Raw genomic sequence first — 27,433 nt, forward strand, 5'->3', positions numbered from 1 at the left:
GGTCAGCAGCGCTGCCTGCGGAGAATTTTACACGTACATTTGAAGGTTATTAGCAATCTGGAGTGTCTTCGGGTTCTTCTTTCATGCAGCTCACAGGAATTTGCTCCAACGGGGAGGAGGCTTTAGTATGCTGTTGATGTGATTAAAACATGAGCAGTGTAACGATGTAGCCTTATTATCTCCTCTGCTGTGACCCACAGTTGACTGTTTCCTCCACAGGAAACACTCACAGGGTTTCCTCTTCATCGGGGTGTCCAAACTGCGGCCCGGGGGCCATCTGGGGTGACCCTTCCTAGAGTTTTGGCGGCCCCCAACTGTAGTTCAAGAATGGTTCGAATTTGTCGGATTCAGCTCAGATGGAGACTTTTTATTTGTAATCAGGGTAAAATTATTAGCAACACAATTTTCTTACAATGGAAAATGTTAAGTACGATACGAAGTTTATGTCTTTTTCTAAGCACGCTTCTTTAATACGTAGAAACTTTTGCAACGTACCGTCACAGTTAACTGTTTATCCGCCGTCATCTGTGATAAACGGTGATCACTGACATGAATCTTGTGTCAGGTTTTAAGAATTCAAACTTTTTCTTTTTCAGTATGAAATTATTATTTAACTCAAGAATTTTTGAAACATAAAAGTAGAGCTGCAGCAAACTATTATTTTAGTTATCAGTTATTCTGACAATTAATCATCTAATCGGATAAAAAAAATCTAAAAATTCTAGATTTTTCATTTAAACACTTAAACCATTTTTATACTATATTAGAAATACATTAAAATAAGAAAATAAATGCATTTTAAAATAAGAAAATAAAAATTTTATTGCCTATAATGTTTTTTAAAATTTATCTAACTAGCTGACTAAAACTAACTAGCTAGTTAGCTCAAGACAGCTAACTTGTTTTATCTAGCTAGCTAGATTGATTTAGCTAGATAAAACTAGCTAGTCAGTTTTATCTAGCTAATTTTATCTAGCTAGTTTTATCTAGCTAGTTTTATCTAGCTAGCTGCAGCGCTGCAGAGAGCAAACGGGGAGGGAGCAGGTATCTGCAGCGCCACAAGGAGTGTTGATTGACAGCACTAAGACCCTCCTCCTGAATCTGATTGGTTGTTTCTAGTTAGCCCTGGGAGAAGGTAGTTTGATTTTTATTTTTTTCACAGCTTATCTCTCTCATACATTACTGACAACAAATATGTAAAGAAAATTAAAGTTACATACTGCAGCTATAATTAATGTGGTTTGTCCGTCTTGTGTAATGTTCTGATACGTTTCCAGGGCTCCCTGGTTCTGGTTTTTAATCTGGTGATATCTCACCCACCACAACGATTTAAAGAAAAATCCTTGAGGAAACCCTGAGCTCTGACTTTGGTGTCCTGTGTTTCAAGCAGTGGAGGTTTGGCAGGATTCTCGCCCGTTTTAATGCGCATCAAGTGAGTTTTGTATAAATGATGAGCCAATTAAGCCAGACTGCAGAGGTAGTCTGATTACTGGAGCTTACCGCCACAATGCGACCTAATTCGGTTGTAATGAGCGTGGCTGAGGAGGCCGGCATTACTCACTCTGAACCCCGTCCTGCAGAGATGAGCTCATTCTGTTGAAGCAGCGCTGTGGCTTTACAGATATCTGCCAAGTTCAGACAAAGTCATTGTTCATCTGGCCAAAAAGAGTCGGTGTTATTGTCATAACACGGCGAATCGTGAATCAGACGGCAGATGGCCCGTCGTGTCGCAAGAACGTCTGGAAAAGCTGACGAGGAGCTTTGTGAAATGAAGCAGAGAAAATCCCGTCCTGGAAAAAAAATGGATCCCAACACAAAAGGAAACAATGTTTTATTTTTTCTCTGCTGCTTCACTGAAATGGTTCATTTCTGATAATTAGCAAAACGTAAAGATGGAAAAAATAACAAGGAGGAGAAATGGAATAAAGGAGATTAAAGGTCTGGAAAATATGAAGAAAAACATGAGAGGATGGAAAAATGTTAACCATTTCATCACCGGGTCATCCATCCATCTATTCATCCATCCATTCATTTTTTCACTCATTCATCCATTCATCCATCTTTTCTTCATCTATTTATATTAATTTATCTGCTCATTTTACTCTAAAAGCTGGAAAAACTTTTGACTAACTGGAACTATTAAGTCTGTCATCTTGAGGGCAAAATTCAAATAAATTAGAGAAACATTAAAACATTTTCAGTGTCTCTCAGAGGAAACTCACGTTCAATTTCTAAATAACTTTTTAATCAACCATTTTTTATTTTCAATGCATATAATTAAATCTTGATAAGACATTTTATCTGATGCTGTTGAATATTAGATATTTAACGTCACTTCACCTCGTCGTTTTAGGAATTTTTTTTTTCCGCATATTTAAATAACATCCTTATCTCAACCTCATCAAATCGACTTCCTGTGTCCCATCCCGGCTTATGAAACCGAACACAACGGGAACATTATCCCTTCCACTCCTGCACACATGCACTCATCCCCTGGTGGAGCCAGACGATATGTACGGTCCTGTAAATGACAGCCAGCAGATGGTGCTTCTGACAGCTCTGCTAGCATCCCATGACTGATCTCTGCTGATGTCTTACCTTGCCTGAGGAGATCGGGGCGGTGGTGGAATACCTTCTATGACTCATTAGAGGTGCATCAACGCCGGCTTAGTCACAGGTTAAAAGTTTTTGGAGAGAAGGAGCAGCGGAAAATTTTAGCCATTAATCTTTTCTTGTTGAAGAGCAGACGATTGGGACCTCTTGAAGTAACGAAGGGGAAAAAAATAAAAACAAAGCCTCGTGAGTGCCTGTGGGTGTTTTCGCGTGTCCTAATTAGTCCTGCATTTGCCTGAAACGTTCCCAGACTTTCTCGTCAGACTAGTCCCCCTGGCGTTCATCTCATTCTCCATCTACATGTTTACTATATATATTCTCTCCGTGTTTTAAGTACCAGAGTTTTCCCAGTGGGAGTTGGATTTCCAACACAAATAGACATAAAGAAGATGGATGAGAGCTCTGCTTGGAGAGCAGAAGGAAAGGCATAAACACCAGGCAGTACTATTAGCAAATGGCTCATGTTAGCACACCTTCGGTCAAACAAGGCTTTAAGGCCTCTTTCCAGCCGTTAAGCTAACATTACTCTGACCGCTGAGGAAAGGGAGATGATGGCGCTTCACTGCTAGCTTAAAAAGAAGCTAGCAGTAATTTTAAAGAGGAAATGGGTAATATGATTAATCGTTTAGTCTGTCTTTGGAAAGCTACAACAAATTAATACATAATTATTCTTTGTGGTTGTTTTAAAGACTGCTATTAATGTGAAAACTGCCACTTAGCTGACGATAAAGTGATAACTTCAGCTATAGTTTAAAGTAGCTAAATGTCACAGTTCATGATTAGATTAGCATTAAGCTAAGTAACATTTATTCTTCCACTAACATTGAAAATAGCAAACAGTAAAATTCCAATTCTTAGGACAAATCTAAGCTAAATATTTTGTTTCTGCTTAGCCTAGCGCATAGCTAAATTCCCACTTAGCGTAATATGTTGTTAAACATAAAGCTACATCTGCAATTTGAAGGTCATTCATGTCACTACAGAACTTACTTCTGTGCTATTTTAGCACACAATTATTGCTGGATTAGCACAATGTTAGCGTCCCATTTATCGTATGTACATTACCACAGAGCTTGGTTTAAAGCTGACCTACGGCCCATTCCTCCATTTCGGAACCTGAACTGATGTTTGTGGTTGTCATGGTTACACATTCTAACTGTCCAAAAGCAAAAAAAATGTGGAAATCCAAACTGCAATGCCTCAGCAGAAAGGTTAAGAACAAAACAGTACCAGAATTTACATGCTGCCACCATGAGCGTATAAAACGTTAGCATAAAGCTAAACTCCCACACAGCAAAGTAGCCGATTAGCCTAGCCAAAAAATAACTTCCCATACAGCTTAGTCAGAAGCTAACTTAATACTTAGAAGCCCATTAGCATTGCAGAAATGTAAGCTTACATTTAGCTAATCTTATATTAGCAAAATGTTAACTTTTGACTTAAAATAAAGCTAATTTAGCTTTGAACAAGTACATTTCAAAAGAAGGTATTGAGCAGCACGGATACAAAAATCAAAATGTGGCACCTATTTCTTTGATCCTTGCTAATTGGAGCTAACGCGTTTAGACCGTACCCTTTTATTTATGTCAGAAACAAAACTATCAGCCATTCACTGTACAGCGCATTGCTATTACCAGCAAATTAATCTGGTTTTTCATTACCCGCCATTGCTGGGTTATGGGTGCAGAGCAGAACGGAGAAGCATACGACTCCTCCCTGCGGCCTCTAAATATAAATCTGTGTGACCTTTTTATTTCCCCAGCTGTACCACTGCAAAGTAAATTGCATCAGCTTTAAAAAAAAAAAAAAAGCGCTACAACTTTATTCTCTCTCATCTTGTCTGGCAAATTGCTCTTTTCTCATTTCCAAGTCAGGGTGATTTGTTTCGCAGCTCTGGTTTTCAGTTTCATTCTCTTTTTCTCTTAGACAAAAAATGTTACTCCTGTAATTGTGGAGAAACGTTTGTGCTTTCTATTCCTAATTTCTTGTTTTTGTTACCATTACCCTTAGGAAATAAGCAGAAGTATTCCTCTACATAGAGGTACTATCTGGTTTATTTTGCTTTCCTTTTAGTAATACTTTCGTTTTACTGTCCATACAATATCAATATCAATATTTTTTTGTCATTGATTTTGATCTTTAGCCTAACTACTAAAAGCAAGTTTCTTCACGTAAAAGTCAAAATTACTTGTAGCTCATTGAGTACAGTTTAGCCCTTGGGCATGACTTTTTCCATTTAATTGGGATTTTTGAAGAAATGTTTTTGCAGTTAATCATCTTTCGTTCGTCTAATCAAAAAAGTGCAGTCCTCCAAACTGCTTTCTATCCTATGAAAAGGAGTTAATGATGCACTCCTCTATAGTTGGACCAAATAATGACTCCCCAGAATGGTGTGTCTCAACAATTACTGGATCCCATTTCTCAATGCACGGTGATGGTATGTTGTTTTAAGACCCTTGTGGCCTCAGCTGCTCATTTATTTCCCTTTGCACACTTCCTGTTTATTTTAGGAATGCTAAAAAAAACAAATCCAAGACCTAATTTTAGGCTGAGGCTTCCCTTCTGAGCAAAGAAGATGTTATAAAACTGTTTTCATGGACTAAAGTAGTAATTAGGGCATTAACCTACATGTTTAAAATCTCTGGAGAAACACTTGACCACAGAAAATATGTTTCATTTAAGTAGAAAGGACTGCTTCACCTCAAATATCCTGGTTTTATATTTACGCTCTCAGCTCACAGTCATTAAATGTGTCACTGATATAAACTACTTGAAGAGAAGCTGTTCAAATTGAACAACTTGTTCAAATTAAATCCTTCTGATTCATAATCAGGTACAACAAAGATTTCTGGTGTTTTTGGATTATTATATAGTTGAGGAATTAACAGAATCTTTGCAGAGGAAAAAAATCACATCGGGTATCAATCATTTACTTTACTCACTACTGTTGAACTAAACTTAAGAACTAAATGAAATGTTGACATAGCAGTACACTTCAAGTGTTCACCAAAAGATAAACTCTTTTTATTATTATTAAGACTCAAAGCTGATTTCAAGACCTACAGTAGAAGTTCATTATAGTACGGTTGTCTAACTGGTTATCTAACTAACTCCTGTTAGAGTATTATAACGGTTAGTAATTGGGTTTTTCTGATCTGTTTAAGAGGTGAGATTTAAAGGACAAACTCAAACGTAAGAAGTTCATAACTTTAGAGCCACAGTAGGATAATCTGTTAGCTTTGTTATCATAACTACCAGCAGCACAACAGTAAAAGATGCCTTACTTTTACTCACAGTGTTTGTTCATAACTGTTTTTTCTACATCTGATTGAATCCCTTTGGTTGAAAATAACTTATTGTTCCAAACAGGAAGTCACATTTGTTGTGAAAGGTTTCTTCCTGGCACTGGAGGCTCACCATGTCTAATTCACAGACAATTGGCTTGAAAAATGTTACTAATGATTAAAGGGGATCTAATATGCAAAATTTACATTCTGTTTGTGTTTGTACGTCCATTTGGGTCTTAACTAACTGCCATTTGTTTTGGCAGTTAGTTAATGTTTCAAAAACCTCCCGATTGTTGAGTCACTCTACGTTGTTACCTAGCAACCGTAGCCCAACCCTGGCGGTCACCTAGCAACCCAAGTAAAGCTCCAGCAAGTGTTTCATTGTTGACTTACCATTCAGATAACACTTTCTGAATTATTACTGGAGGCTCCACTTCTGCTTTTCCAAGATGTACGGTTGTATAACTGCGCATCTGTTTGCAGCCATTTTGAGTCAAACTGTATCCGTTGAGTTGGGGGCGTGACCAGCAGCTGTTTGTTTCAATTTAAAGTGACAAGGCGCCATAAAACAGCTCAAAACAGGCAGAACTGACAGAATAAACTTCATTATGTAAGAATGATTTTGTGCAAGAAATGTAACGGACATGTGTTGTTTAGCCCGTAGACCTTTAAGGCCACCTTTAAGACATTGGACCAAGCAATGTAACCTCTGAAGACAGTGCAGCCTCGTGGCAACATGAGAAACTGCAGGAACAATTAGGCAAACAAAAGGAAATATTCAAAGTTTTGACTTCCCTCACTGCATCTGATTGAAAGAACAATTATTTGTATTAGCCACATGGGTTCAACAGCAGATATAAATGTCAGAAAAGCATTCTTTAGTTTAAGACGCTCTACAGGAGTAGTTCATGCTACAGAGATTCAGATCTGTAGCGTGTTGTACCTCACACTTACTCTGTAAGTGTATTGCTGAACACGATGTCCTCCTCTTACTGTCAAAATGTTGAAAGACCTTGCTGCCTCCTGATGTGGAGAAACTCCTGACCTTTGGCATAAAATACATGTTGCTTCTGGGTATTAAGCAGCAGAAACCCAACAGAGGCAGCTCTTCAGCTCTGGGCGATGTGGATGAAAAAGACCTCAATGTTGGAGAGAAACATTCAAGGAAACACGCTTCGGTCTGAGTTTGTGTGTTTGCATTTGGATCTCAACCCACACCAGGGGGATTATCAGGCCTTAGGGAGACATCTTTGTCCAAGTGCTGCCTTACAAATCCATCACAGAAGAATCGCTCATGTTGGTTCGAAGGAGGCGTGTAGATCATCCGAGTGCTAATTAAACGTATTTAACCCGAGGTCGCTGCTAAAGAATACAACAGAAGTCCAGACTTAACCCAGCAGAGAGAGCGGAGGAGAAAGCAAAACAAGCCAAGGCTGGAGGAGAGAGCGCAGAGAAAAAGTCTTAAACACGTTGTAAATGTTTTATTTAGCTGCTTTGAACATCTCCCTCTGAAGGCGTGTGTGTGTGAGTGTGTGTGAGTGTGTACGATGCTACTGCCTACGATGACCCACTTATGCCTGAGGATGATAGTCAGACTAGATAAAAGAGCAGAACTGCAGGGAGCATCTTTATTCTTTATATTACATATTTTTTCCTTGTAAATATCCAAATATATTCATTAAATCAGACTAAGAGGTAGTAGTTTTATAAACTACAGCAAATGAATTAATTACAAGATTATCTATAAACTCAGATTTTTAAAGCATATTAGGAAACAGAGAAATATATTTTCTAATCTCTGATTTAATCTTCAATAAATCAACCTGGATTGAAGTGGGGGATTTTTCTAGGTGATAAATTGTCCCAGAGGTTATTGTGATACATGATAATATTGTTGTTTTGAGACCAATTTCAAGTGCTATAATCAATGAACTTTAATTTTTACTGAATATTTAACACTGGAACTGGAAATATCCAAAATAAATCAACATAAATAACAAAGAGTGAATTATTTAGTCTCTGGAAACAAAATTGTCCTTTAGAAAAGGAATAGTCCAGGCCAAAACATCAGATTAAAAACTTTTATCATCCAGTTTTCAGTAAAAAGAGAGAAAAGAGAAAATCATAATATGATTAATTAATCAATGATTAATTGATTTACTGCTTATTATTGGGATAACTGTATAGTCTATTTTTTGAGGCAACAATCTAAATAAAACCTGCAACCAGGTTGATTTATTGGTTCTTTAGAGATGAAATGTATTTTTGTTGTCATGAAATATGATTAGTTGACATGTGAAAATATTGTATCTGTAAAACAACCTTTAAGCCTCCTTTAATTTATCTTTTTCCATTAATCACTGTTAACTTCCTCTTCTCCATGACTCATAACTTTATTAAATGTTTTCTCATTACTCTAATAAACTTGTTTGCTACAGTAGCTAGCAGCAGAAATGTGATGAACGACAGTGAAGTGCGCGGCGGGTGTATTTATACAGGTGAGCGGGTAAACAAAACACGGTGGGCTGCCGCGCTGTAGTTGATGCTTAATGAAAGTGTAGCTTCACGGACAAACCGGAAACTAAATATATCACCATCCCGGCTCAGCAAATGTGTGGCGGAGCGCATCGTGGCGGTACGACGCCGGTAGATGTGTTTCTGTGTGCGACGAAGGAAGGTGTCAAATCCCGTCATTAACATCAACACAAAAGCTATAAATGACTGGGCTATTTATAGTTTATTAAGCTGACTGAAGATGAATACATAAACTAAAAGCTGGAGTAAAGACATTTTTATAAGGGTATTTGTGAGGGCGCCTCTTTATTATTGAATTGAATATAAATTCAGATTTTTGTATAACTTTTCTTCAGGTTAACAGAAAGCGAGCTATTTTCTAAACTGCAGAAAAGTTATTCATTGGGGATGCTCAAATATAAATTGATATTGATATCTGATGGTAATACTGCTGTTAAGGTAGATTTACCAATATTTTATTTTATGAAATCTTTTATCCGATTACTCGATTAATCGTAAGAATATTTGATAGAATACTTGATTTCTAAAATATTAGCGGCCCTGATGTAGCATCATAGCTGGGACCAGAATGAGGAAACTTGAACCTTTTTTCAAACATGTTTTGTGATTTGAAGAGATAAAATCAGCAGAAATCGGGTTTTTTTTTGTGTGTGTTTTTAAGTTTTGATTGCGCTCTGCGGATACCGGGGCAAAGCGAGCAACATGTCCTTTTTAACACGTAATGTCGTTGTTATGATTAGCACTACTATTAGCATTTATGGCTTTGGTAATTGGACTCTCAGTTGGAGGTAAATCTATTACCGCAGGATTAAACGGAGCGCCGTTCCCTCAGATGTTGGAGTAAAGAAATGCACAGCGTTTTATTTCTGTTGAGTTGCTGCTTTGAGTGGTGTCGGGATGAGACCCCATCATATCCTCTGGGTTTGTGTTTGCCGTTGTGCGACCGGTTTATCAGGCAGACTCTCCATTTGAGGCTTTAAAAGCAGGGGCGGCGGCGCTTCAACTTTCAGGAAGTGGGAAGTGTGCCATCGTCGGAGTGCAGGGTGGGGGAGCAACAACACGGAGCTGCTGCTGCGACGTCCCATTAAGCAGAATTACACGCTCAGATTGGAAACGACATTCCAGTTAGATCAAAGGCGGTCAGATAATTTCCCTCAGCTCTGTTCGGCTGCACAAAAAGCTGAGTCTTGGTGGTTTTTTAAAAGATGTGGTGACTCCAGGTTCGTGCTTTCCTGTCAGGTTTTTAAACGTACAACCTTAAACCATCATTCGTTTTTTAAATCCAAACAGCAACATTATTCACTTTTGCTTCATTGTGGCAGCATATTATACAGAAAATATTAAATAATGAGAGAAATACACAGTTAAATCAAATCAATCACTTCATTAGATAACATAAAGTAGGCTAACCAGCTCTGTTTAGTCTGTTGTTTATTTTCCTAGAAAGTTTGTTTTGTTTTCAGAGGTGTGAAAATGTAGAGCTGGAAAAAACTAAGAGCCCATTAAAACCTCTTGGTTTTTCCACCAAATATAAAATCAGAAGACAAGTACAAACATATTTTCAAATATGCAAAAAATAAATAACATTGTTATTAAACACCATATTGTTTTATCATAATAATTTTAAAATTTCTTTTAAATACGGAAGGAGATTTAGATTGTTTTATCTAACTGTGAAAATTATTTCATAAACTGACAACCTTTAATTGAAATGCATTTTTCTATTGTCGCCACTCCGAGTGATATGTGAACTTTAGAGCAGTGCATTCTGGGTAAGTACAACCAAAAGAAACACAAGAGACAAGCGCTAGTGAGAGAAATGGCTCCTGAGAAATACCTCTAAAATCTACTCCATTTTTGTTTACATTTTTTGAAGAAAGGACGTTGTGCTCATGTCTTCTTAAGTTGTTCACTTATCATGCAGAAACTATTTGTTGCATTCTTGTTGGTTGTGCAGGAGGCCCCACTTCTGCTTTTCAAAGGTTTACAGTTAATTGTCGATATGAAGTGACAAGATGCCCTAAAACAGCTGAACGAACCTCAAAATAGACTAAAATCTTATTATCTAAGAATAATTTTGTTCAAAGATGGGATGTTTATGTTTTGTATGGGCCATAAACTTATCCTATCCTGGTCACCGTTGAGAAAACAGGACTTTGAAAAAGATCAACTCCAAATTCAGTGAATTGGATCATGTGGTGATAATGCTTCTGTCCTTGGCAAACCCTGTCTGTGTTTCCTAACTAAAACTTTTACCTCAGGTTACCTTTCCATGTTCCTGCCTTTTGAAGCTAAGAGGCAGGAATGTTTCTGGAAACCAAAGTCACGGTTCTGTGGGAATAATATCCCTCCGTTCGTTCGCTGTTTGCAGAGACACTGGCGCTCTCTCTGCTCCACTGCACTGCAGAAATTTCTGACTGCGTCTCTTCTTAATGGAAAGGGAATGAGAAAGGAGATAAACCGGAGCCTCGTTTACACGACGCATTTAAATTTTTAAGATTCCCAGTTTGTATCCGTATGAGCACCTGTGAATAAACCGAGACGGACGGGGTTGGAAGCCCCAATACTGTTGTTAATCACTGTCAAATATTCCTCACATCTCAGTTAGGTCCCCACCTCCATTGTTCTTAAATCCTTCACAGATAGAAGAGTAAAGAAGCAGCTGCAGATGGTCAGAGAACGAGAGATCTTGGAAGTGCATGAAGGAACGTCTCACAGACCTGCATTGTTCAACTTCAAGTGCTGAGCCAGAGCTGCCTCTTCATGTTCACTCCCGTCTCATTTATATTGTCTCAGAAGAGGGAAGAGAGCATTTTGATGAGATTATTGCTTTTATAGGGAAGGACGTGAACTTTCCTCTCCATCAAACAAGCTTAACAGTGTGTTTTTAGATTTGAGGCGGGGCTAATGTTTGGAGCAGAATGCGCGTTAAAGTGATCAAATATTGTTTAGGAGTGCAGAAATAGTTTGCTTTTATGGGAGCAGAGTTTCCACAATGACGCTCAGATGTTTTAGTTTTTTCTTAGTTACTTCATTAGAGGCCAAAACCCTCACAGTGAAGCATCGAGCAGCTTAATTTATCTTCTCTACCATCATGTCCAGAGTTACTAGAACACAGTTTTTAAATCTTTTTTAGAGAAAAAAATGGGGAAATATGCAAGAGACAAAGATGCTATAACAATTTGGACTACGAAGGACGAGAAAAGTAATTTTTATTTTAAGTAGGGATTCACAATATATCGGTATCAGATGTCTTAAATTAATTTAAAGAAATGTAACTTGATCTTAAATACGCTAATCCTTACATTTCATTGTTGGACTGTTCGATCTTGTATATAGTTTTTTTTTTCCAGGACTTTTTTATCAGGGAAAAGTTAGCTGCTACTAGCTACTAATTTGTTAGCTAGCTAGCTTATTTGGGTAAGTGAAAATGTATCACCAGTTGGCTGGATATTGTTTTAGCCACTTCTATGAGTTGATATGAGCCATTAGAATCTATCATTCCCTACATTTATAGTTTCAGTCTTAAATTTCATTCAAGCTGGCTTTTAAAACGCCTTAAAAAGTCTTAAATTTGATAAAACCAGAGGCTGTGGGTAGTGAATCATGTTGGTTTTTCGCTCATGTGGAACGGAAAACTGGTTGGGCTCTCAACTGAAAGCAACTTTTTTTTTCTTTCCACCCCGAGTGCTTGTTCTCCCCTGGGTGGGGAGCCTCTTTGTCTGAATCAGAAGCTTCCACTGGTTTTAGCACGCGATGCATGAATATTCTCAGCACGTTACTTTCCGCTGCAATCCTCCCACCGCATAACTAGAGTTTGACTTTTTATTCCTGGCTGCTTGGGAAGGAAAATTAGTCATCTTCCTCTCTCCCTGAGAAAATAAATGTGCAGAAATCCCGGTGGGTGACGGCGCGGAGTCATCCCAGCAGCGGATGTGCCACAACTCCGACGGCGCGCGCTGATACGAGATGACTCGGGGATAACAGCTGCACCCGTGGAAACCTACTTCCTCCTTTTGTCTGCGCGCTCCTCCGTGTGTGACCGTCAGCAACGTACGAGACGATGCTTATCTCCGTCGGTTCACCAGTTAACAGGAAATCAAACGTTATGTATGTCAGATCTGGTTGCGATCGATTTAAATTCTCATCAAACATCACAGCAGCAGTGGAGATGACGCGTCGTGTTTACTGTACATCATCGAGGGTGTGCAAAGTGTGGGTCGGGGGCCATTTGTGGCTCCAAAGCAAATCCAAATCTTTCTGTGGTCCCCAACTGCAGTTCAAGACTGATACATATTTGTTGTTTTTTATTTGTAATCAGGATAAAAATATAATTATTACAACGCAAATATTTGAATTTTTAGGCATTTCATGCAATTTACATAACTATTTGAGTCAAAGTATAAATTTTGATAAAGTATAAATTAATTAAACAAATTTTGACTTGTCATGACAATGACAACAACTGATAGCAACGCTACTTTATGTTTCAGGATTCAAAAACAAAAAACACTCAAACATTTCCCACACAGATGACAGAACATTCAGTCTGTTAGAGCATTATATTTTTAACCTTGATGTTTGTTTAGTGATTAATAAGTGATCGCGGTGGTTGATTAGCTACCGCTGCTATTAGCCAATCTAAAACTGCAGTGGTTGATTAGCTAATTAAAACACCTGCTCTATTGATGTCAGAGTTGGTGCTTAGGTCACCTTTTGTAGCTAAACTGAAACACATCAAATTCCACAGCACATCTACATACTATGGTTGTAATAGTCAAGCTAGCATATCTGACCTACTTCCCTAGAAATTCTTTTTCCTAAAACCTTTTCCTGACCTTGTCATCTAGTTGTCGCAGTGTAGACAATTAGTAGCAAAGCACTGCGTCCCCTTTGCTTTTATATAACAGCCGTAAATTTAAGACTTAGTGTCTTGATAACTTAACTGCTAAACCAATGCTAGTCATTGTTAGCGAGCAGCTTTCTGCCTTCCAGTGAACAGTCGTCATAAAGGTCATCTATTGCATTTATCTGAGAACTTCTTGGCTCAGCCTCCATATCATCTTCTTTGTTTCTTGTTTAAATCATATTTAAATCAGTTTAAATCTCCAGGTTTTAATGATTTCAGGTTCACTTGCCTCACAGATGGAAGTCTGCGATGTTTAATTTACGCTCTGCTTGAGTGGAAAGAATCGTTCTTTTTTCTTTCCTTTTTTGCAGAAAGTACTCTGAACTCCTCTTCCTTTCTTTCTGTCTCCTTCCAGAGCTGCAGCAGCTGTAAATTGGCCTACTTCCATCTCCTGCTCTGTTCCCTCGTATGCTTCCATAATATTATTCTTGCAGGAGATATTAGCCTTTTGCTGAATCTGTCAGGCAGAAAGGATTTAGTGTTGGGTTCGAGCAATTTTAAAATTTTTTTTTGTTCTCTGAAAAGACGTGCAACATCTTGGGTAGTTTTTCTTGGTGCCTCAATGAGATGAGGCCATTTCTCCCCCGTTGCAGGAGGCTTATTAGTTTTCTCTGCCGTTCTGCCGGGCCTGGTTTCTCTCTGCTGGAGCGGCGGGCCGGCTCATGATTGTCTGTGCAGAACTATGAAGTGATTTTCCAGAGTTATCTCGTGATGCTCTGCCTTGAAATAAGTGTTAGTTTCCAACCTGTAGCTGTTCCAGGGTGTTCTTTAAAGTCTTACATTCATTTAAAAATGAATTTAATCTCATATTCCATGTATTTTTTTTCTTCTGAGGAACTTGAAGTCACACTTTGACGTTTTCATTAAGTTCTGTGACTCTAGGCGGTTGCACCTACCGCTAACTACCAGCTAGCATGCACATGCTAGCTGGTAGTTAGCTTTTCTGCGTCTGTCATGGGTAAATACACATTTATTGCCATTTGTCTTCATTTATTCCTTTTTTCCTTCATTTGCCATGTCTATCCTTCCTTCCTTTTCTTTTCCTGTTCATCATTCCTTACATTTTTCCTTCTTTACTTCCTTCCTCACGTTTCTTCTTTTCTTCCTTCAGTCGTTTCTTATGACCATCCTTTTCTCCTCCCTTCTTTCCTCAATTCATTCTTTCTACCTTCTTTCCTTCCTCATGCCCATCCTTTCATTTTTTTTCTTTTATTCGTTTCTTATGTCCATTCCTCCTTCCTTCCATCCTTTCTTCTTTTCTTCTTTCATTTGTTTCTCATGTCCATTTTGTCCTCCTCCTTTCTTTCTTTCCTTCCCTCCTCCCCTTCCATCTTTCTACCTTTGTTCTTTCCTTCCTCATGTCCATCCTTTCTTCTTTTTCTTTCATTCATTTCTCTTGTCCATTCTTCCTTCTTTTATTCCTTTCCTATCTTCTGTACAAATATTTTCCTCATTCTGAATCTTTTCTATATAAACTTACTGGGAACTCTGGGAGTTGGAGTCTGGATGGGATTCTCACAGGTTCCGTTTTTCCTCCATGTCTCTCTTTTTCTTTCTCTCTCTCCATTATTCATGTCTCTTTCTCTCTCTCTCTTTCTTATATTCCTCTTTCTTTCTTTATCTCTCTCTCTCTCTCTGCCTCCTCTCTCTTCTCTCCCACATCGCTGAGGCCACAGTTCCCACAGGCCCCAGGGCCACAGCTGTAGTCTGTCGATTTCTCCCCTTGACCTCTCGGCACTGCGCTGCTGAACAGCTGTTTCATACACACCCACACACACGCACACACACACACACGCACACACTCACTCACACACACTCACAGAGCGCTGCAGGTCAGGCCTGCAGGACGGGGCAGAAGGTTTCGGCGCGTTCAGACAGGAACATGCGGTCTGACATGAACACGAGGTTTCTGCGGTTTGCACAGAAACAGACGCTGCAAATCAAAGGAAGTCAAAGGAAAAGTTGTGCTAACACAACTCAGCGAGCTGCAGAACCACACTGCTGGGTCCTTGAAATCCTGGGAAATCCTTGAATTTCAATTAGGTGTTTGGAAAGTGCTTGATATTCATGGATTTCAAACAAAGTGCAATTTAACGTCTGGAATCTCTGGAGATGATGATTCAAAGAAGGAGTTTACATAAAATCACTGAAAACAGTGTCTTCAGTCAGAGGCTTCTTCCAAGCCCCTGTAATACAGACTGCTACAGGAGGTCTATCCTGCCATGTACAATAACTCTTTGAAGAATTTTGAATTAATTTAATTCCCCTTTGTTTTCAGTAAAGTATTTTTAAATTGGGAAATTTTTCTTAACAGTTGAGACCAGATATTTTTATACCGCCAGCCCTGTCACAATAAACAATAAATCAATTAATCATATAATTAATTAACAGCAGTTCAATAATTTGCATGATTTATATTTTTCCATTTTCTCTCTTTCTATCAAAAACTCGATGATTAAAGTCTTCAGTCTGGTGCTTTGGCCTCAACTATCTTTTTTGTTGAAGAATAATTTCTATAATTCACTTTATTTATTGTTTCTCATGTTTTGTTTTGATATTTAAAACATCTTCCAGTTCCAGTGTTAAATTTTCATTATAATTTAAAGTTTATTGATATTTGAGAATGTTCTTTGTATTATTATTTTCATTATATTGCTTGAAAATGATCTCAGCAATATTATTGTTTAATTCAATACTTTCTGGGACATTTTATCGTCCTGCAACAATTGTTACATGCAGGTTTAGAATTACCAAAATTATTTTTATTTGCTAGTTGCCAGACAATGTCTTTGTAATTTTCTTTATATGTTGTGATTAAGCATTTAATTTGAGAGATTAATTATCTTAACACCATTTATTTGGATTGTTTCACTTTAATTACTTTTTGTTATTGCTCAGTGACATATTGACCTGTGTAATTGAAATAAATATGAAATTTAGGGATATTTTTTCGTAAAATTAGTTCTTTTTTTTTTTCTTTGAATCAATGTATGACATTTAATTTTGTTTTATTTCAGTTTAATTTATTCCTGCAGCAGAATGTAGAATATTACCACAAAACAATGACTCATAAAAATGACAAATAATACATCAAAGTGAATTTAAACTCTCTCTTTTAGTTCATTTGTATTGTTTTTATCTCCAAAGTCTGGGTGCTTGAAAAGTTTAAAAACCTCCCTTGAAAATGCTTGAAAAGTCCTTGAATTTCACTGTGGGAACCCTGACACTGAACGACTCGGCTTCAGTCCAAACCGTCTTCACTTAAAGGCTTAACCGACCCTTTTGTTGCTCAGGGAAGGGACTGCTGTGACCTTTGACCTCTGCCCGCTGACCCCACAGTCGTCTGAGACTCTTTTAGCCTCCATCTGTCAAACAGCTAACGTACATCAGTGGGAGCTTTGGAGTGAACCTGAGCGATGACATAACCGGAGGAATGTGTGAAAATATTCCTGCAGTCGAAAAATTTAGATTTCAGGAAGTTAATTTATGATCTAAATATGGGAACATGTGACAGAATAATGCAGACACAAAGCCAAAAAGGAACGACTCTTGCATTTGAAGCCGAGTTTTGTTTCTTACCAGATTCAATTTACAATTTTAAACATTGTTTTTCTTTCTTCTCTAAGAAAGAAATGACAAATTAGAGAAAGTACTTATTAAAAGTGGCTTTTATTTCAATCATCCCGTCTGTGTTACAAGATCCTAATTGCTGTGCAACAGTTAAGAAGAAAAATTGCTCTGCTCCACAGAAGTTTGACCAAAAAAAAGAAATATGAGGAAAAAAGTGATGGGTTCGAGTTTTTTCTTAAAACATGAGAAAATAGAAACTTAAGAGATAAAGGATAAAAAGTCAGAATGTTTAGATTACAATCAGAATTATGATTTTTGTTACTTTTTAATTTAGAGAAAGAACTTTAAGAGAAACAGTCATAATTCAGAGTTATGAGAAGTCAAAATTTTGAGGAAAACAGAAATGAGAAGTTTGAGGATAAACATCAGAATTTTGCCTTTTTCTCTTATAATTCTTAGAAATTGTCATTTTAAGAGAGAAAAGGTCAGAATTTTTAGATTGAAATCAGAATTATGAGAACTCAGAAATCCAACTCTTTTCGTAGAATATTGAGAAAAAATGTCAGAATTGGGTCAGTACTTTTTTTCTTGAATTTATTTGGAGGACAAAAACAAAATTTTGAGACAAGAAAAAGGTTAATTCTGATGTTAGAATTATGAAAAAATCAGAGTTCCAAACTTTTTCTTAGAATTTTGAGAAAAAATATCAGAATTTTGAGGAAAAAAAGAAATTTGAGAATTCTGAGAAAAATAACAGAATTTTGACTTTTTTCTTGGAATTGTCAAAAGAAAAGTAGTTTTAAGAGAAAAAGTTTTAAAAAAAATTATTAAAATCAGAATTATAAGAATTTCTTTAAACCTTTTTCTCAAAATTCTGATTTTTGTTTGAAATGTTGACACTCAAATTTGTGAGTTATTTTTTTCTGTGGCTCTAATCCTCTTTCACATAAAACAATTTCTCTGTGTTTCTAATTTCACAAGCTCTCTCTCCGTTTTGCTCTCTTCCTCTTCCTGAAAGAGAGTCGTGATCATCCAGTCCCTGCATGTTTCACACAATGAATGACGGGAAACAAAATTACAGCGACTGGCTGTTGAAATCAAAGATGGTGGAATCCATTTTATAGACTTAACCTCCCTTCATGGAGACACGCCTCACTCTGCTTCAGATCGTTTTATTATTCTTTCAGACAGTTTGACGCATGAGTTGTTGTAATTACCGTTTAAGACTGCTAACGTAGCTGCTGGGTCAAGCACACGCAACGTTCCAGGTCGGGTAATTTGTAGCTTCTGGGTCAAACGCAATCAGAAGGAATTTAAAATCAGTGTTCGTATTCTGTGCCACAGCTTTATTTATGAAATTACATGATTCATATGGCATCATAATGCATGTTATTTAGAACAATTAATCAATTATTCAAATAAGAGTCAAATAATTCAGTAATCAACTCCTGATTGTATAGCGGTGACTAATGATCAAATATGTTTCATTTCCAGTGCATGGCTGCTGCTTTCCTCCTTAAATCCTTTCAAAGTAATTATAATTTTAGCCAGTATTGTGTTATTTGTGATTAAAACTGAACTTCCACTAATTTTGCGCTGTAATGGAGGCTCCCTGGATTATTTTCACATTTTCTGAATAATGATTCTGTTGGAACCTGTTGAAGTTCTGATGTGCTGGAGCAGAAAATCCCCCGCTGCCGCCGCCCGGCCTCAGGTAGCGCCTCGCCGCCTCATCGCCTCATCGCCTCGCCGCCTCATCGCTCGGTCGCCAATATTACGATTCGCCCTCTGAGTTTTTCTTGCCGGTGAAGACGATGCAGAATATTAAACTGCAGCTGCGGCGATGCGCCGTGACCTTAGAGGTGACAGGTCAGAGGTCAGTCCTGACAAACAGCCACATTGCAGCTCACACACACTCACACACTGATCCTCACACACACACACACTCACAGGTCTGGAGACGGCAGCTGAATCTGAATGCTGACCTCCAGTAGAAATCTATGATCATGATTTCTTTACTTCCTTCCTTCTGTTTCATTTCTTATTCTCTTGTTTCCCCTCCATCCCTCCTTGTTTCCTGTTTTTTCTTGTGTCCTTCTTTTCTTTCTCATCAATCTTTAATTTCTTCTTCTCCTCTTTTGGACTCTGTGTCCTTTCCTGTTGTTCTCCATCCCTCCTTCTTTTCTCCTTCCCTGCTTGTGTTGATCCTTCTCTCCTTCCTCATGCTGTTCATTCTTATTTCCTCCTTCCTTGTTTCCTTACTCTCCTCCATTTATTCTTATGCTCTCCATCCCTTCCCTCCTTCTTTGTGACCTTTTCTGTTATTTTTCCTTCCTTGCATCCTTCCGTCCTTGTGTTCTTTCTCTTTCTTTCCTCATTTCTTTCCTTTCATCCTTTTTCTAATTTCTTTTTCTTTACTTATCGTCTTTCTTTTCTCCTTTCTTTGTTGCCTTTCCTCCTCTTTCTTTCACTCTTTCTCTATTTAGTTCTTTCTTTCTTCTCCCCTAATCCTTAATTTCCTTTCATCTTTAGATGTTTTTCATTTCCTCCTTGCTTCTTCTCTGACCTTCTTTCCTCTTTTTCTGCCTCCCCTGCATTCTTCCAGCCTACATCCCTTATGTCCTTCCTTCTTTCCTTCTGTTCTTTTTCTCTTCCTTTCTTCCTCTCTTTCTTCCTTCGTTTCCTCCTCTCATCTCCTCTCTGTGTTCAAACGTTTCTCTGTTTTAAATCCCGAATCATTTCGATGCGTCTCATCAGAAACTCCCAGTTTCTCTCCACGCGGGACGGAAGCGCGCTCGAATATTAAACTGCAGCTGCGGCGACGCGCCTTAACCCCGGAGGTGACAGGTCGGAGGTCAATCCTGACAAACAACTCACACACCAAACAAACACACACACACTCCTCCACTGCAGCAGAATGTGAATGCGGACCTCCAGCTGACATCCATCCATGATTAATGAGCCTCCTGGTTAAGTTTGGGCTCCTTAATGAATCCAGTTGGAGAAGTTGAGGAGCCTATAAATATTTGACATGTCTCCTGAATGTGTTTGCATAATTGATGCAGGAATCTAAATTGAATCATAATTGCATCATAGTGGACATTTCGTCCCTCCTCCACCTCTCGCCTTCATTACTTTATTTTATTTTTTTCTGTCCGTTCTCATTGATGTTCCCCTCAGACCAAACGTGGCCCCTTCGCTCCAACTTACGCAACACACACGCGCAGATGGGGGGCCGACAGACAATCAATGCGATCTCTGGGTGTGACTGACACATGGCACTGATGAACTCACTGGGTAGCATATCGCTTCGCTCGCCCCGCCGCCCTGATTGACAGCTGTACCTTCTCCCTGTCTCTCTCTGTCTCTCACACACACCGTCTCAGACATCACGCTGCTCTCCAGTGTCATGCTGTGCTGACATAGTCTGTGTTTGATGCTGATGTCAAACTCGCTCACAAATGATTTGCTGTGTTCCTGACTGCCTGTGAGCGCGAGAGTCAGACGGCAGCAGGGCTGGAGGAGGAATCAGAGCCATGAAAAAATCTGTTGCTTAGTTGAAAATGTCGGGAAACTATGCAATTAGGAAGCATTTGTTAAATATTACAGTAATCGTATCAGATGATGTTAACCTTCTGTCTCTTTTCTGTAATTTCCAGAGTGAATGTCTGCATATTTTCATTAGGACTGCATTTTCTTTGGCCAGTCGCTGATAAACGAGCTTTAAAAAGCCTGACCTGACGATTTTCATTTTGGCCGATACCAATTTTTTTTCCTGAAATGTTTCTAAATATAGCAAGTTATTCACTCAGTGAGGCGACTGTTGTTAATTGCAGTTGTTCGAAAATGACCTGGTCTGTCAGACAAACTGCTCTCACTGGAAAGCAGAAGAGGACAGTGGCTGGCTTTTAGACGTTTATCAAGGTAGATGAGATTTGTGGATAAGATCGATTTCACAAATAAGCATCACCTGATCACCAATCTCCTAAAATTAAGGAACTCAACGGCAGTATATTGACAGTCTGTTAAATCAGTTCACTCGTAGTAAATGTGTTCAGATTAGCTCATACGTTACAATCTCAGTTGAAGTTAACCTTTTCAACTTTTCCATTGTTTCCTGACTGATTCTCTCTATATACAGTTAGCATAGCCATTGACGACAAGGAGTAAATGGTTTTCCTGTAACATAGGGTTGTTATTTAGCAGCGAGAACATGAGGATTATGGACAGCGCTAAGACCCTTCTCCTGTCTCTGATTGGTTGTTTCTGGTGCATTTCTTCGGACGGCAACAATAGCTCAAAGAGGAGGAGATCAATCTTATATTACACTGTCAACATTTTTAATAAATATTTTAAAAATGTATAATAAAAGTTACATTCTGCTACTTTAGGAGAAATAAATCTGGATAAACTTTAATGACAGGACTCTTCAGGATGAGTCCATGTTCATGAAATCCTCTCCTGGAGCGACTGCTGCCAGAATCCAATCATGCACTGAATTAAAAAAGCAGCTTCCTCTCCAAAGTCTGCAGAATAATCAGAGAGAAAAGCTGTTGTATCTCCACTGCTCCTCTGGATTGGAGCCTGGCCTCTGATTGGCTGCGTTCAGGGTCCCAGGTGGCTCCAAAACCCCTGCTTTTATTTTGATTTAGAGGAATCTTCAGTGGGAATACATTAGAGTGTTTTGCAGACAAGTAATTAGGTGCAGTTAAGTTTCTCCTCACCTATTGGAGGAAGAGTTTTGCTGGTGTTAGTCTGCAGGTGGGACCTTGATAATGGTCAGCGGCGCTTTGAAAATAACAAGGCTGGTGTACGAGAGTGTGTGTGCGTGGGTGTGTGTGTGTGCGGTTTATGCTTCATGACGTGAACAAAAGAGAGTCAGAGTGTGAAGAGACTTCAAGAGTTTGGATAACGATTTATTAGAGAGAGCCTGCAGCGACCACGATGTGGATGGATCAAATTAAAGCGTTTCTCTCTCCGTCTCAGGGTGTGTGTGCGTGTGTGTGTGTGTGTGTGTGTGCGTGCGTGTGTGTGTGTGTGAGATGAAAGGCCGCCTCAGTGAGGGGTATCTCTGGCCTTCTCTTTGCTCTTCGTTTCAGTGGCTCTGATGACAAAACGTGTCAGTGTTTAAAAGGGGGACCGCCGCCGCGGAGCATGTGCTGACATGTTTAAATCTGAGACAGTCTCTCACTCGCGGCGCTCCGACATACGAATCGTGCAAACTGCCGCGCACAGCAAGCCACAGCTGGGCTCCAGCGAACATCCTCGGAGTCCGGACCCCTCATCCTCAAGATCACCCAGTCAAGCGCCAATTACTGACTCTATCTCTGCGTGTGGAGGAAAACAGGCACAAAGAGCGATCTTTAGAGTCATCTCGCTGCCCAACAGACCCAGCTCCAGTGGAAATTAGCAAGGGGGAGCAGAGTAAACCAGCTTTTACTTTAATATAAATACATAAACAAACCTTTATGCCACCTTTCACATAAAATAACCATTTTCATTTGAAAGTGACATGTACAAAATGTTGAGTAATTATGTTCTAATTAGCATAAAAAATTAACTCATACATTGCAGAAATCTAAGAATCTAAGGTTTCCAATCTCTGGAGTTTATTTCTTTAAATGCAGAATCAATCGACTCAATGAAGAGTAGAAATAATAGTAAAAGAAAAAAGCATAGTGGAGTAAAAAGGTACATTTTTACTCAAGTAAATGTAACCAGTACTACCTACTTTTTGATAACACCATTAGTAGCTAACAAGCTTAACGGTTGACCCTTTGCACGTGACGTCACGCTCTCCAAAACCCCGCCCACTCCTCCACGACGCGCGTTACAACAACCAATGCGCTCCTTTTCAGACATTTGGTAAATTAATATCGCTTCTATTTAGTTGATTTAAATTTAAAAATGATCATGGGTGCTGCGGGATCGGCTGCAGAAAAAGACAAGGATGAAAACTACACTAGACATTTTATTTTAGAACTTTTAATGAGGAAAGATGACTGCAATACATAGCAGCCGACTGGGTGTAATCGCGGATTTGTAGCGAACACTTTAAACAAGGTAAGAATATTAACGTTAATTTACTTTATAAGTAAGCGTGATTAGAAAAACGTCCAATATTGCATTTTGGAGAAGGTACGTGTCTAACCGTTAGTAACCATGGAAATAGTGCCGCGCCGTCATGCAGCCTAGCATGTATGGAAGAAAACTGGTTAGCATCTCGTCTTTTGTGTTTTTAATGCTGGAAGAAACGCTGTTTATGACATGGTGACATTAATCATGTGGATTGAATTCAGGCAAAGTCAGTAATATCTGTCAACCCGTTAGGAGGGAGGAGGTATTGGTCGTTTCTAAGCTAGCTCTTTCAAGCTTCTGCAAAGGTGTGCTACGTTCACAGAAAAATTAGCTCGACTCGAACGAGTAGAAACCGTGAATAAACTGGCAAAAACAACTTTGAAAAACAATTTCAGTTGCTCTGTTCAATAGTCCCATCCCTCACTTCCAACGACGATCGCGGCCCCTCGTGTGATTTAGTGACGTAGTAGCGAAGTCACGATTTAGCTAACATTAACCGAATATAACGTCATTACTAAACTCACTCTGTTAGCTTGGGGGGAAAACGGCGAAGGTTTTTTTTCTCCTTATTAAGAATATTAGGCGACGCCTAATATTTCTGAATACTTGTGAGGAGTAGCTGTCGTTTGGGTTGAAATTGACTTCACCTCTGACTGCTGTGTAGACGCTAAATGTAACTGAAAAACTGCCGCGGTCTCTCGGGCAGGGGAAGCATCCGAGAGGACAAATTGAAAAGATTGCGAGGGTAAAGCCGTCATCACGAATTAGCTTTGTGCCAGGAAGGGTTCCTGTTACCAGGGTGTTTGTAAAATATGCAGCGGGAATCAGGGATGTCAGTGTGTAGCTGCAAGCAAAGTTTCTGATGTGTGTAAGTCTGCGTCACAATTTACATTACTGCCATAAAAAAAAATATTTTCCCCCTCCAGAGCTTGTGTTGCTGATATTGGTCTAAAATTGTACATGTTAATAGGTCTATCATGGTAACAAAGGTTTAGAAGAAAGCAAAGGACCAGACTGAGGGCTTTTGTTAACCAGTTTATGGTAGAAAAAGAGAAAAACAATAAAGCAATCAAATTAAAATTAATGAGCTAATTTTATTTTATCATGTGATTAATTAATTTATCACAAACCTATGTGTTCATACAAACGTCATGTTTTTATTTTTAAAAGATTAATCCGAACCAATCTGCTTCTATGTGAAAATACAAACTTTGTTAAATCATAAATTAAATGTTTTAACCGCATTCATGGCTCAGGCGTGATTAGGGTTGAAAAACCTGTAATGATATAAACATTTTATATCAGCTGATGTTGATATTTATTGATTCTTTTTTATATATATATCTGAGACTGCCAAACTGTCATGACCTCTCATGTTTTATCTGTAGTTTTCAATCCAGGCAGTTCTTTTTTTATTTTTAAGCAGCTATGATGTACAGAGGTGAAGCTTTAACTTACTCAACAGATTGTTGCTAGGTAACGATGGAATGAGTGAGTTACTAGGTAACCACATAATGAGTCAGTTATTTGATTCCACTAACCTTGCTTAGCTGGTGGATGTTAAGGGTATTAGACGTCTTTCCTCTGCCTACATTTCCCAGAAAGCCGTGCGTTTCTGGATCTGAGTTCATTGAAATTATTGAACATTCTAAATCAAAAAATCACTTTATGTATTTCCGCTTAAGTCCAAAGAATGCTTCATGAAAAGAAAAAACCTAAGTCACTCCAGTAGTCAGATTTATTTAGAATTGTCAAATGTTATGGGGATGTGTGTCTAAAATTTAGTTTTTAAAATGCCTTAAATTCATTTAAAAAATGTAATTTGGACATCAATCAGTCTTAAAATTTGTCGAGGGAGGACAACTTAATGTAGTTATTTTTCTGGCAAGACTTCTCTGTCAGGCAAACGTTTGATTCACATATAAACATCTTCGTAGTTTGACGCATTAAGGGATAATAACAGATAGCTGCTAAGATATCCTTGCAAGCTAGGCTGCTAGCTTTGTTGCCTCTGTCATGGGCATTTTGCCATGCTTTATTGTAATGTAGCAAAGTCCCTCAACTATTCTTTATTTTTATAGTGTTTTTGGTTTTGAATTTCATTCAAGGTGGCTTTTAAAAGTCTTACATTGATTTGCAGAAACTTTGTTTCAGCCCACGTTTAATCCTTGATTTATGCTGTTCAGTGTGAATTAAGATTTAACACATAAGTCAAAAAATGCGTCACAAAGAATAAAAAAAGCATATAAAAGTGAATAAGTCACAGGGCCAGCCAAACTGAAATAAAAAATGTGATTTATAGTGTGGAAAATATGCTAAGTAGAACCTGATGAAGCAGACCAAAATATCTCACACGATCTAAGGAAGCTTAGCAGATAAATTTTTTGTTGGTCTGGAAAGGATAATAAAGCAACCTAATAGGCTTTGGTACTCCACTGGGAACCGTCATCTACAAATGGGGGAAACATGTAACAGTTGCTTCAGAACTGTTGCATGTTGCCTGGCCTATTAAAATAACTTCTGAGGAACATTGTGAACGAACCCAGGAGGTCACAAACGAAACCAGAACAGCTTTTAAAGCACAGCTGGCCTCACTTCCCTTTGTTAAGGTCAGCATTCATGATTCAGCAGCAATAAAGAAACTGGGTTTTCATCTGGCTTCTCTCTGGAGTAAAGTATCTGGAGTAAAAGTAACACATGAAAATGTTCATGAAAAGAACAACGTATCAGCGGTGAAACGTGGTGGTGTGAAATTAGATGTGAAGCAAAAACACCTTTCAGTAGAGGGATTATCAGTCGACGTCACGTTGCATCAGCAGCCTCTTTACTGTGCATGTCGCCTTCAGAACGCAGGGAAGAAAATATTATTCATCTATTCAAACTATTTACAATAATAATTTACAACTCTCCACCAGCCGAGATCATCTCTCTTTGTCAAATGCAACTCTTTCCAGCTTCTGTAGTTACACAAGGTTTTTTTAGCCCATTTTTCTGTTCATCCTGCTTCATTTTTAGTTTCTGATGGTTAACCTCATCACCTGCATTGATGGATGCAGCTACATCTTTGTTCCATCTAATTTTGCGTGCCCTTATTGCTCACCATTTTAGTCTTAGACTCAACATATCTAATTGAGAGCTAATGATCTTTCTGTGAGCAAATTGTTTTAATATTGCTTGGTAATCCGACTTTTCTGCCATTTCTCGTCATTGATGGTTTATTGACAGAATCTGACTTGATGTTGTGTTTTTATTGTTGATTCCATGTTGCATTGTGTTTTTGTGTTTGATTTGTTGTAAAGCACTTTGAAATGCCTTGCTGCTGAAATGTGCTATATAAATAAAGTTTGATTGATTGATTGATTTATCGACTCACCTGCATTTAGTGCATCATCTAGATGCATCTCATTCCCTAATGTCAATAACTTATTTTATTATGCTGTGATAAACAGTTGTAGTATGCTGACAACATGCTAGCTAATGTTAAAACAGCAAGATGAAAGCGGGTAACCATAGCAACCGGTGAGAATTTAAATGCCAGCCAGGCTTTCTCCAGTCAAGTTGTGCTGTGTTTACAAACAAATAATCCCTTTATTAGGGTGCAAATACTTTTTCACTCCACTATAAGACGATGTGTGGACGTTTTATTCTTTGCGGTCCTGGATTCGCTCGCCATCCAGCCCTCATTTCTGTCGTTACACAGATCCAACACAAAGAAACAAAACCACCAGAACATCTTAGAAATCCCTCAAACCTGTTTGCTTTGTAATTCATGCTGCAGCGCTCAGCAACAGGGGCTTTCCAGGGAAAGTCTGACGAGTATGGCTCATCGTGTATTGGCAGCAGAGATATTCTTAATATACATAAGCAGTGAAGGGGGATGTGGAGCGCCTGCATATTGATGGACCGTAACAATCCAGACATTTCCTGAATGTCTGCAGGTAGTTTAGGATTTGTGAAAATGATTCTGGTGTTGTGATTTGACTGAATTCAGTTACAGTGACAGTGACTGAGAACTGCTGAGAGGAGAAAAAAGTAATAACCGATCCATCAGAGGAAAAAGCTGCTGACAGGCAGAAAGACCTTTCATATTGAGATCTTGTTCCAGTTTGAACTATCTTCATGTCAAGATACTTTATATTTAACATCATCTATCAGAATAACTTATATGTGAAATGTTGAAATAATAACGTTTAGGATTTATATCCACATCCTTGTCTTAAACTACCACGTGCTGCACTTCTAATTCTATAGACAAATTACATTACAGCATGATTGTTTGCATGAATTCTTATATTCAAGGTAAATATGATTTCTTTGAAATTATTCATTAGAAAACTACTAGTCTAGAGCAGCTTTGAGTTTAGTAGTCTTGTTTATTTCACAAAGCATCAAAACATTCCCTAAATTTTTTCTAATGTCTGAATTTTGACCAAATGCCCAG

At 38.4% G+C, this 27,433-nt stretch overlaps 1 protein-coding gene and 1 long non-coding RNA gene across 2 annotated transcripts in view; one reads left to right on the forward strand and one right to left on the reverse strand.

The window, feature by feature from the left end:
- The window catches only part of ext1b (exostosin glycosyltransferase 1b), a 158,451-nt gene that overhangs the window by 82,133 nt on the left and 48,885 nt on the right, over window positions 1–27,433 (forward strand). The window lies entirely within an intron of this gene.
- LOC122843908 lies at window positions 2,340–3,732 on the reverse strand. The gene is made up of 3 exons (XR_006372793.1): window positions 3,679–3,732; window positions 2,599–2,759; window positions 2,340–2,521 (listed from the first exon to the last, which is right to left on the reverse strand). It is a non-coding gene; the product is annotated as an uncharacterized LOC122843908 (long non-coding RNA).

Source organism: Gambusia affinis, linkage group LG14 (genome assembly GCF_019740435.1).
Source record: "Gambusia affinis linkage group LG14, SWU_Gaff_1.0, whole genome shotgun sequence".
NCBI lineage: Eukaryota > Metazoa > Chordata > Actinopteri > Cyprinodontiformes > Poeciliidae > Gambusia > Gambusia affinis.